This window comes from Cupressus sempervirens, chromosome 8 (assembly GCF_028749045.1).
Source record: "Cupressus sempervirens isolate cs-2001-9-10 chromosome 8, ASM2874904v1, whole genome shotgun sequence".
Taxonomy (NCBI): Eukaryota; Viridiplantae; Streptophyta; class Pinopsida; order Cupressales; family Cupressaceae; genus Cupressus; species Cupressus sempervirens.
The window spans coordinates 40,477,584-40,487,499 of NC_143125.1; positions in this window are offsets into that span (position 1 = coordinate 40,477,584).

Consider the following 9,916-nt stretch of genomic DNA (forward strand, 5'->3'; position numbering starts at 1 on the left):
GATTTTTTCTTGGTAAGAATTAAGTATAAATATACACAAAAATCCATGTGTATTGTGGCCCATGTCTCTTAAGCCCTTTTTTATGTCTTTGAATTCCCTTGCATTATACTCATAGGTACTAGTGTATAGGTCAAGTTTTGAATCTCAACATGTGAATAGTTTGTCTTAGTTTTCATATGGAGTCAAGGTCCTTGACATCAATTACAAGTCATAAACATGCATTAACAAAATGAAATTAGGTCACACAAATTTTTTTGTAAGTTTCTCATGCCTAAGTGTTTTGTAGGACTCAAGATCCAACCAATAAGTCATCCTTCTATGTTGAAAGACACATATTGTAATAAAGTCTCTAGGACTTGATTGCAAGATCTTTAAGAATCTTCATATGTCATCAAGTTAAGTCTTGCATCCTAACAATCTAGTCTTGAAGACCTAATTGAATATCAACCTCTTAACACAATCAAAGTTAAGTATTTGAAACTTGACTACATATCAACATGTATTGTTTACAACTTTTAATGCATCTTTGGGACCTAATTACATATTGTATCTATTCTACACTTGCAATCAAGTCTTTAGGGTATGATTGCATATCTTCTTTCTAGACACTTGTAGGAAATTCTTGAAGACTGGGCTACATACTATCTACAATGCATTCTTGTAATTGAGTTAGTGAGACTTGATTACATACTAACATTGTATATCAACTTGAAATTGGGTCTTTGAGACCCTATTGCATGCCAAGGCTTTGCATTTTCAATTCAAGTCTTGAGACCTAAATCGCAACATGGTCTACCTTTAACCACTTTTAATCCATTTTGTTGACTTTTGCAAGGTTTTCACCATCTCATGGTTTTTTCCAAGTTTTTATCCAACTTTCAAAACCATTATATCCATCGTTACAACTCCTTTCCAAGTCCTCTTATTTATATATTCACACTTCAAGTCTCTAAGCATGGGTTATTATGAAGCAACATGAAACCTTCTAGACATTGGATAATGTTATTGAAATCATGTCTTTGGAAATTTAGTTTAGCATTAGTCATGGATAATGTAATTTAGTTTTGATATGTTACATGTAAAGTTGTAATATGGATTGCATGTGATCACATTATAAGCCAAAATAGTTTAGGATTGTAAAGTTTGATAAGTCAAATTTTTTTTAGAACTTTTTCACCTTTTTCTCATAGCCCCTCACCTATATGCATGAAAAAGCTTATTGTAAAAATGAATCTTTTGGAAATACAAAAAAACTCTACCAATTTAGGGAGCACTCTAAAACTACAATTTTAGATGTAAATCATATTGCAATAAAATAAAGATCAAATGAGATACTATTTGACTAGCTAGAATTAGCAGCCATAAATTTCTAATTAAATAGTAGACTTTGTTAAGGAACTAGAATGGACAAGGCATATTACAATGTCTAGAAACCCTATGTCTAATTTAGTAAATTATGTTTGGTTTAACTAGTGTAATATTGCTAATATATGGATCTATTAATAGTAAATAAATTCTTAGTTGAACTCAGTGGTCATAACACTCTCACCTTTCATAGTCAACCACAACCTAAACTAGTTAAAATAGAGACACAAGTATGGAATAGCACTTAGTCATAACTAAATCTACCTTAAATAAACTCAATTGTGTAATAATATTTTAATATTTAGTAATGTTGTAAAGAGAAAGTGTTACTTACACAAAGGTTGTGTGCTACAACCCTCACCATGTTCACCACATGGTCTCATAGGTGTCACGCATTGTTGTAGAAGAACACAATATTTTAGATCATGATCCATAAGATACTATAAAATATAAATATATATTGAACTTCTATTATTTATGGAGATTAATTACTACTTACCTTCAATAATTTGACTCTACAAACCAATTCTTCTTTCAGTGCCTCTACCTCCTCACTTGTGTCACTCTCAATGATAATGTTAAGAATTTCATCATTGTATGTTTGTATGAGTTTCTAGGCCATGAACATGGGGTCAACACTAAGGGTGATTTCATCTAAACATGATGTCTATGTTTCAAATTGCATTTGATCTTTTGTCATTTTAGCTTTTTCCTATCAATAAGTATCAAGTTTTGACATCAATATCAGTAAAATTCCATGAAAATAACTTCAAAGCCATAAAGAAAAGAACATAATAATACAACATTTATTTCTATATAATTTAAGCAATTACAATAATTAAGGTTTACCTTCGCTAAAGAAGGTGTACTATATGATGCATCCCCACCTGTGGGTGGTGGTCTATCCATGTCGCCATGTGAAAAAGATTAGTAATTCTTAGCAATAAGAAAGGAAATTAAAGTAATAGACTTACCAAAAAAAATTATTAATAAAATAGAAAATTGTATATTGGAGTCAATATTAATTAGAGGCAATTGGTTTAAATGTTATACTTACTAGTCCAATGATACAATTTTTTTTTGTATCTACATGATTCAAATTGTTATCTATCAAAAGCTCTTCCTCTACACTTATTTATTTTATTGCACATATAAAAACACAATTTCCCTGGCATGCCTCAAATATACAATTCATCCATTTATTAGTTGACATAGGTCGATAACTATTTATAAATCTTGCGATATTCCCTATTGCTTTTGGCCTTCCATCAATATACATAGTGAATCTTTTACTTTGATCCTTTTCTTTTGCATTGTATTCAATTTGGTGATAATGCATACCTACACATAATTTTTTTATATTGCACAATACACATCCAATTTTTGTAATTATAATAAGTTCCTACATACTCCATCAATTCAACAACTTTATTGTAACAAAATAGGCCCAAACCCTATAATGAAGTTGGAACTATGTGATATGTATCCTCTCATTAATAGAAAAATTAGTTTTAACTGGAGGTAGCTCCTTGGGTACCCATTCTTTCTAAAGATGTGTGTACCTTAAGGGAATCTTCCTATCACCTTCACTCTCATTATCATAAGAACATGACCCCCCCACAAGAGACAATTGAATTCATTTATTAAATTGTATTCTAGTCTTTTGAACTCTAGTTGATTGCCCTATTTTAGACCTACTAGATGTCTCACTTGTGTCTTCTATTCCCACATTTTTCTCACTCAAGGAAGATAGATTAGACAAATACCTAGTTGGTTATACTTGCAATCCATAAAATGATAGACATACTATGACTAAAGTTGATGTTGATGGTAAAGAGAAGATATGCAAATAAAAAATTGAATAGCAAGATCCTAGTCAAAGGCATTGAATAGCTTGCATATGTAAATAATTTATCTTAAGTTAGCTAAAAAATTGTTCTAAATAATGTGTATATCTACAAAAATATTGGGCATGTTGTACGTAATGTTTATATCTACACATATAGCTTTGAAAGAAAAAGTCAGTCACCTCGCTCATTAAATTCACCCATATTATAATGAATGAAAAGTTGTCCACTTACAATGCTCTATATACTACAAATTATGTAGACAACAATAATTACATGATGCCTTCATTGAAATGATTATATACTTTATAATTTCTTACCTCTACTTTATGTGTGGTAGCTATGAAATATCATTGTATATACTCTATAATAGAAGAGTTCAACACATGATAAATTAATGATAAAAATATACAAGTCAAAAAAATTTATGTAAATAAATCATGACCCCATCATACTTGATGTTGATCATACCTTGATAGACATTTCATTGATCATGTCATTGATCATCATCTTCATCCATTCCATCATCAAACAAATCTCTATAAATAAATCATGACCCCATCATACTTGATGTTGATCATAACTTGATAGACATTTCATTGATCATCATCACCATCATTGTACTAGTCACTTTTATCAGTGTCATCACCACCACCATCTTCATTGCCATCATCATCATCTTGATCATCATTATCATGACCATCATCATCATGGCGATCATCATCTTGATCATCACCATGATCATGATCGTCGTCATCATCATCATCACCACCATTTTGAGCATCACCAAAATCATCATCTTCTTCTTCTTCATCATCATTGTGTAAGAGTCATTCATGATCATTATTTACTTTGTCTTCTGATTCTTCAATATCTTCTTCTTCCATTAGATTATACTTTACTGATCTTCCTCTTGGATCATATCTGACAAAAAATAATCAACCCAATTTGTGTGGAATACCAAAGTATAAAAATTACTCACATTGACTTGGAAGACATAGGGCTCATCTCTAATTGGCTCAAATTACCTTGTATTAATCATTGTAAATCCACTATCATGTTCAATAATAGTCCTATCAAGATCATTTCAATTCAATCATAACCTGTACCATTTGACAACATATAGAACTAATTTAAATGAATTAAATTTTCACTTAAGTATATCATCCAACATGCCATAGTATCAATTTTTACATTGTTGAGGATGTATGTAATTTTTAGATGAAATATTGGTGACCGCAAAGATTGCACTTATCCTAGAATCACAAGTTTTCTTCATTTTATTTGACTTTTTATGCGAAATTTATAGCCATGGTAGTATATAGCTTTGTTGTGTTTGATCTGTAATTATTTAAACATGTCAAGATTATTTGCATCAATCTGTGAGTTGATATTAAACTTATGGATCATGATTAGTAATATTTTTCATACCTTTCTATCTCTTAAGCCATATGCTAGATCAAGTACCATTGGTGTAACATTGGGATCTCCATTACAATGAGCTTCTTTAACCAACAATGCAACATCATCCCATGTTAATGAGCAACCATTTTCTTGAGAATACTAAATCCATGCCATCATCTAATCAATATTATTTTTAATATACAAATGTAGTGCATGTCACTCATGAACAACTATAAAGAAAATAACTAGATTAGTTAGAAACAACTTGTATTGATGATAGATAAGAATTAATTAACTATAAATGATAGCTTATAATTACCTCTCACTCTCCTCAATCTACCTTTTTCCTGTTAGGTAGTCCCTTTTGAATTTTTTAATAGAGTTGGGATCTCAAATGTGATCTACAAGGATATTTTCAGAAATTTTTTGAAGATATTTACTAATGTACACCATGGTCTAGTATAACATATATCCCTCTACCATAGAACCCTTAGGACATGTTCTTTGTTGAACCAATCCCTTCATAAATTTCAAGTGCCTCTCAACCATCCACATTGAACTTGTTTCTATAGGTCCACACAATTCAATTTTTTCAACTTGATGTATGAGGTGGTGTTCTTGAGCATTGAAAAAAGTTGAACGTAGGCACTTTTGCATTTCACACATAATGTATGGAACTTTTCTCTTCCAATACTTTTATCAATTTCTTTAGATAATAACTACCTAAAAGAGATTCAACATGCAAGAACCTATAAATAATATTTTAGATAAAATTATACAATAGATTACATAAAAAGTAAACCAAGTCATAAATATAATATATGTGCAACAAATCTAAGAAATAACACTTCTAACCTTATGTATTTTCTAAGATCATATATAACTTGTTTAATGTGGTTGTCAAGCTAGTGTGGAAGAGATAGATGTAAGATGTACTACAATCATTAAAAAAATTGATCATTTCAATATATTATGAAATAATACGATAGGTATTACATACAATTTTATAAATATATTGTAAACAGAGAACATGACTGACCTTGATGAAGGTATACCAATCATGTGCTTTCAACCCTAGTCCAAAATCACCTTTCTTTGATACAAAAGTGCTTATATTTGGAGTAAATCCTATGGGAAATTTTGTTTTTTTTATGACTTCTTTTTATGCATCACTTTGTTGCTCTATTAATAAACAAGGATGGCCACTCATATTTATGTGGTTTCCATTGCTATTTGATTCAATGAAATATTTCAGTGCATGATTAGATTCATGAATGTTAGTAAAAATTTTGGAAAGTTTTTCTCTATCATGCCTTCCATCCAATAATTTCTATAGTGTCTATGTTATATTCTTTCTAATATGCATAGCATCAAACAAATGTACAATTGGGAGATCTTTGTAGTATGGTAGCCTACTAAATTGAGTAGGATAACTTTTTATTACTCTAGGAATTTGGTCATTGATGACTTGATGACCTTCATGAGCATCAATTACATCATTACTAAATAAAATATAATATCAAAATATACATTTCAAACTTCGGACCACAAACTAAACATTATCTCAGTGATTTAGTTGATCGTATTCCAACTTCCATAGATGAGGTATCATTCTTCATGGCCTTCATGTTGTCTATTCTTTCCCATTAAAAATATGTTTTTTAGTAATTTGATACTTATGATTATTGTGGAGAAAGTTTCTAAACTCATCAAACACCTACTATCCTAAAATTCTTGAATGACAAGATTTCATCTTCAGACCACAAACTAGACATGTGAATTTTCCCTTTATCTAAATACCTAAAAGATCATGTGAAATTAGATCATGTACAATTATCATGTGCAAATTAAGTTTACAAAAAGAATTTTTAAGCACTATAACACACCAAAAATATGTAACTTTAACAATATAACATAGCGCAAAATAGTCTAGCTGGTTTTGGATGGGTGCTCTTTCAAAATTTGAATTAGCCAGTTCATTTGCAGGTGGAAATTGGTCGAGGAGAATTTGGCTGGAGGTACAGACCTTGGAGGAATAGTAGAGGACACTGAGAAGTTTATGGGGTCAAAATCTTTGGTCGATGTGAACAACGGAAAGTCTTTGGGTGATTCTAAAACTTTGTGTGGGGTCTATATCCCACCATTGGTTTCCCTATCTACTTTTCATGTGTCAAGACAAGATCTTAAGAAGGAGAAAGATAACTTTGATTCTTTCAAGGAAAAGTCCTTTGAAGGGTTGAAGCAAGGGGTCTCAGAACAAAAAAACTTGGTCATCCCTGTTTGGCAAGAAACTCACTGGAAAATATCTTTTCCCACCAGTGACTGCTAAGATCTACTGGGAGAAAGGTGAGTTTTAAGTTTTTATTCCAGACCCTTTAGTTGATTTTACTATGTCTTCCAAGGATTTCACCTTAGTGGGTAAATTTTTAGGTGCAAGACCAGATCTTGAATCTCTTAGAAAAATGGTTGAAAGGAAATGGGTTATTAGAGGAGAGGTAGATATTGCTCCCATGTTGAATGGCTTCTTTTCATTTATCTTCAACTGTAAAGAACACATGGATAGGGTTCTTTGTGGAGGACCATGGTCTTTTGGTAAAAGCTCTCTTGCCATTAAAAAATGGGAACCTAACATGGATCTTTTAGACTCTTTTTTCTTAACCACTCCCATCTGGGCCAGAATTCCTGGGATCCCTTTAGAATTCTAGCATGAAGACATTTTTAAAGGTATTGCTAGTTCCTTTAGTGAACTTGTGGCAATGGATAATGCTATGGCTTCTAGAACTAAACTTCATTCTGCCAGACTTTTTGTTAAAGTGGCAGACCTGAATCATCTCCCAGCTAATGTGGATCTGATTTTTGAATTGGGTAAAAAAACTCAAGAAATCTTTTTTGAAGATCTGCCTAATTCTTGCTATGCTTGTAAGAAGCAGGGGCATTTTGTTAAAAACTATCCCTTCAAAAGTAAAAACTAGTCTAGCAGCAGTTTGGATGGGAAAAGAACAAGGTTCAGCAAAAGAAAGTATGGAAACTCAAAGAAGGCCATTGCCAAGAACAAAAGATTAATGAAGAACTTCAAGCTCCATAGGCTTAGACAGATAAAGAGCTTTCTTTTGAGGAAGCTAACTCTGAGAAATAAGGTCTTAGTTTACATTCTGAAACTAGTTTACCTAAACAAAGATTAGAAGATTAGGTAGATTCATCAAAACAAATCATTATTTATTAGAGGATAGAAGAACAATGGAGAGATTTTGATGACAAAATTGTGCTTGAGGAAGGAGAAATCTTGGTTGATATCAAAAATTTACCTAAGGAGGGAGATCCTCTTTTTTCTTAGTCCAGGGAGATCCAGGTGATATCCCAGATTGATAATGACCTTTCTATGGATGAGCCTCCTCCCCTAGATGATGTGAAAGAAAATGGCTCAACTCATAAACCAAACCAAAGAAAAAGGGTTGAAAAAAAGAACAGTACTAAGGGAGTAGAGACTAGAAGCAAAAAAATAGATCAACATATCAAGGTGAAACCTCTTCCTTCTAATTTGGATAAAATTGGGAAAAGAGTAGAACAACACTCTAAGGTGAAACCGGATGTTGATTCCCTTGACAAACCTGGAAGAAGATCTACTAAGAAAACTAGAGAGTTAGAAAGTATGTAGAATATTTTTGATGATAGGTAGACAACTATTCTTGATTTTACTCCTAAAAAATAGATATGAAGATCATAACTTGGAATATTAGGGGGTTGAATAGTACTCATAAACTGGACATTGTTAGGAATTTTGTTAGAGAACAAAAGCCTAATTTTCTCTTGCTTCAAGAAACTATGATGAATAAAGAGAAAGAAGAACATATTAAATCTTTTAAAAATTATTCAATATATGCCAGTAGTTTAGAAGGGGCATTAGGGGGAACTCTGATGTTATGGAAGAAGAACTATTACTCTGGAACACTTTTGATTGCTAGTAAACATCTTATGGTAGCCAAAATTACTAGTATAGACTAGAAGGAGGGTTGGTATATTGTGAATATTTATGCTCCAAACATAAAGCATCTAAGGAAAAAGGTCTAGGATTCTGTTTCTATTTTAAAAAGTAAAGACTATTCTGGATGATGGATTATAATGGGAGATTTTAATGTCCCTCTTTATGATCATGAGAAAATGGGAGGCAATGCTACTCAGTTGGAAGGAAGATTGGATTTAATGGAATTTATAAATAAAAAGGGCTTAATGGATATGGACCTCTATGGAATTCAGCTCACTTGGAGTAACAAGAGAGTTGGTAATGAATGTATTTAGGCTAGGCTTGACCGTGCTCTTATTCCTCCTAATTGGACAAAAGAATTCATTTGTAAGCTGGAAGCCTTTCAAAAAATTGGATTGGATCATTTCCCCCTTATCTTCACTACTATGAAGATTAACCTTAAGAAGAATTTTCCTTTCAGATTTGAGAAGATGTGGATGCAACACCCACAATTTGAAAGTAAATTGAAAGAATGGTGGAATATTAATTTTGAAGGCACAACCCTCTTTAGAGTTGCTTCCAAGCTTAAAAATGTTAAAAGGGAAGTCAAAAGATGGAACAAGAATGGCTTTGGGAACATTTTTGAGAACAAAATAGCTGTTAAGGAGGATATTCTAAAAATCTAGGAAAAAATCTAGAAGGAAGAATATACTTTTGACCTCCTCCTTGAAGAAAATGAAAAGCTTGCTCAATACCATGACATCATCACTAAAGAAGAAATCTACTAGAGACAAAGATCTAGGTTGATATGGTTGAGGGAAGGAGATAAAAATACAAAGTTTTTCCATCTCTCCACTCTAAAGAATAGACCAAAACTCACATATCATACCTAAAAAAGGGAGATGTGAAGATTGTTGATGATAAGGCCATCATGGATGAGATGGTGACTTTTTTCTCTTCTCTAATGACGGTTGATCCCAACATCAATGTGGATAGTCAAGCTGAATTCCTCAAAGTGTTTCCTTCACTGATTTCAAAGGAACATAATAAAATTTTATGTTTAATTCCTAAGGATGATGAGATCTTCAAAGCTGTTTTCTCTCTAGGAGGAGATAAAGCTCCTAGTCCTAATGGTTTCCTAATGTTTTTCTTCCAAAAGCTTTGGAGAGTCATGGGAAAAGATGTTTTTGATGCTATTAAGGAATTCTATGGGGCAAAATAGATGCTTAAGGAAGTCAATTCCACCTTTCTGTGCCTTATTCCTAAGAAAATTGGCATTGACTCTCTGGATCAGTTTAGACCGATCAGCCTCTGTAACTCTTTCTACAAAATTATTTCC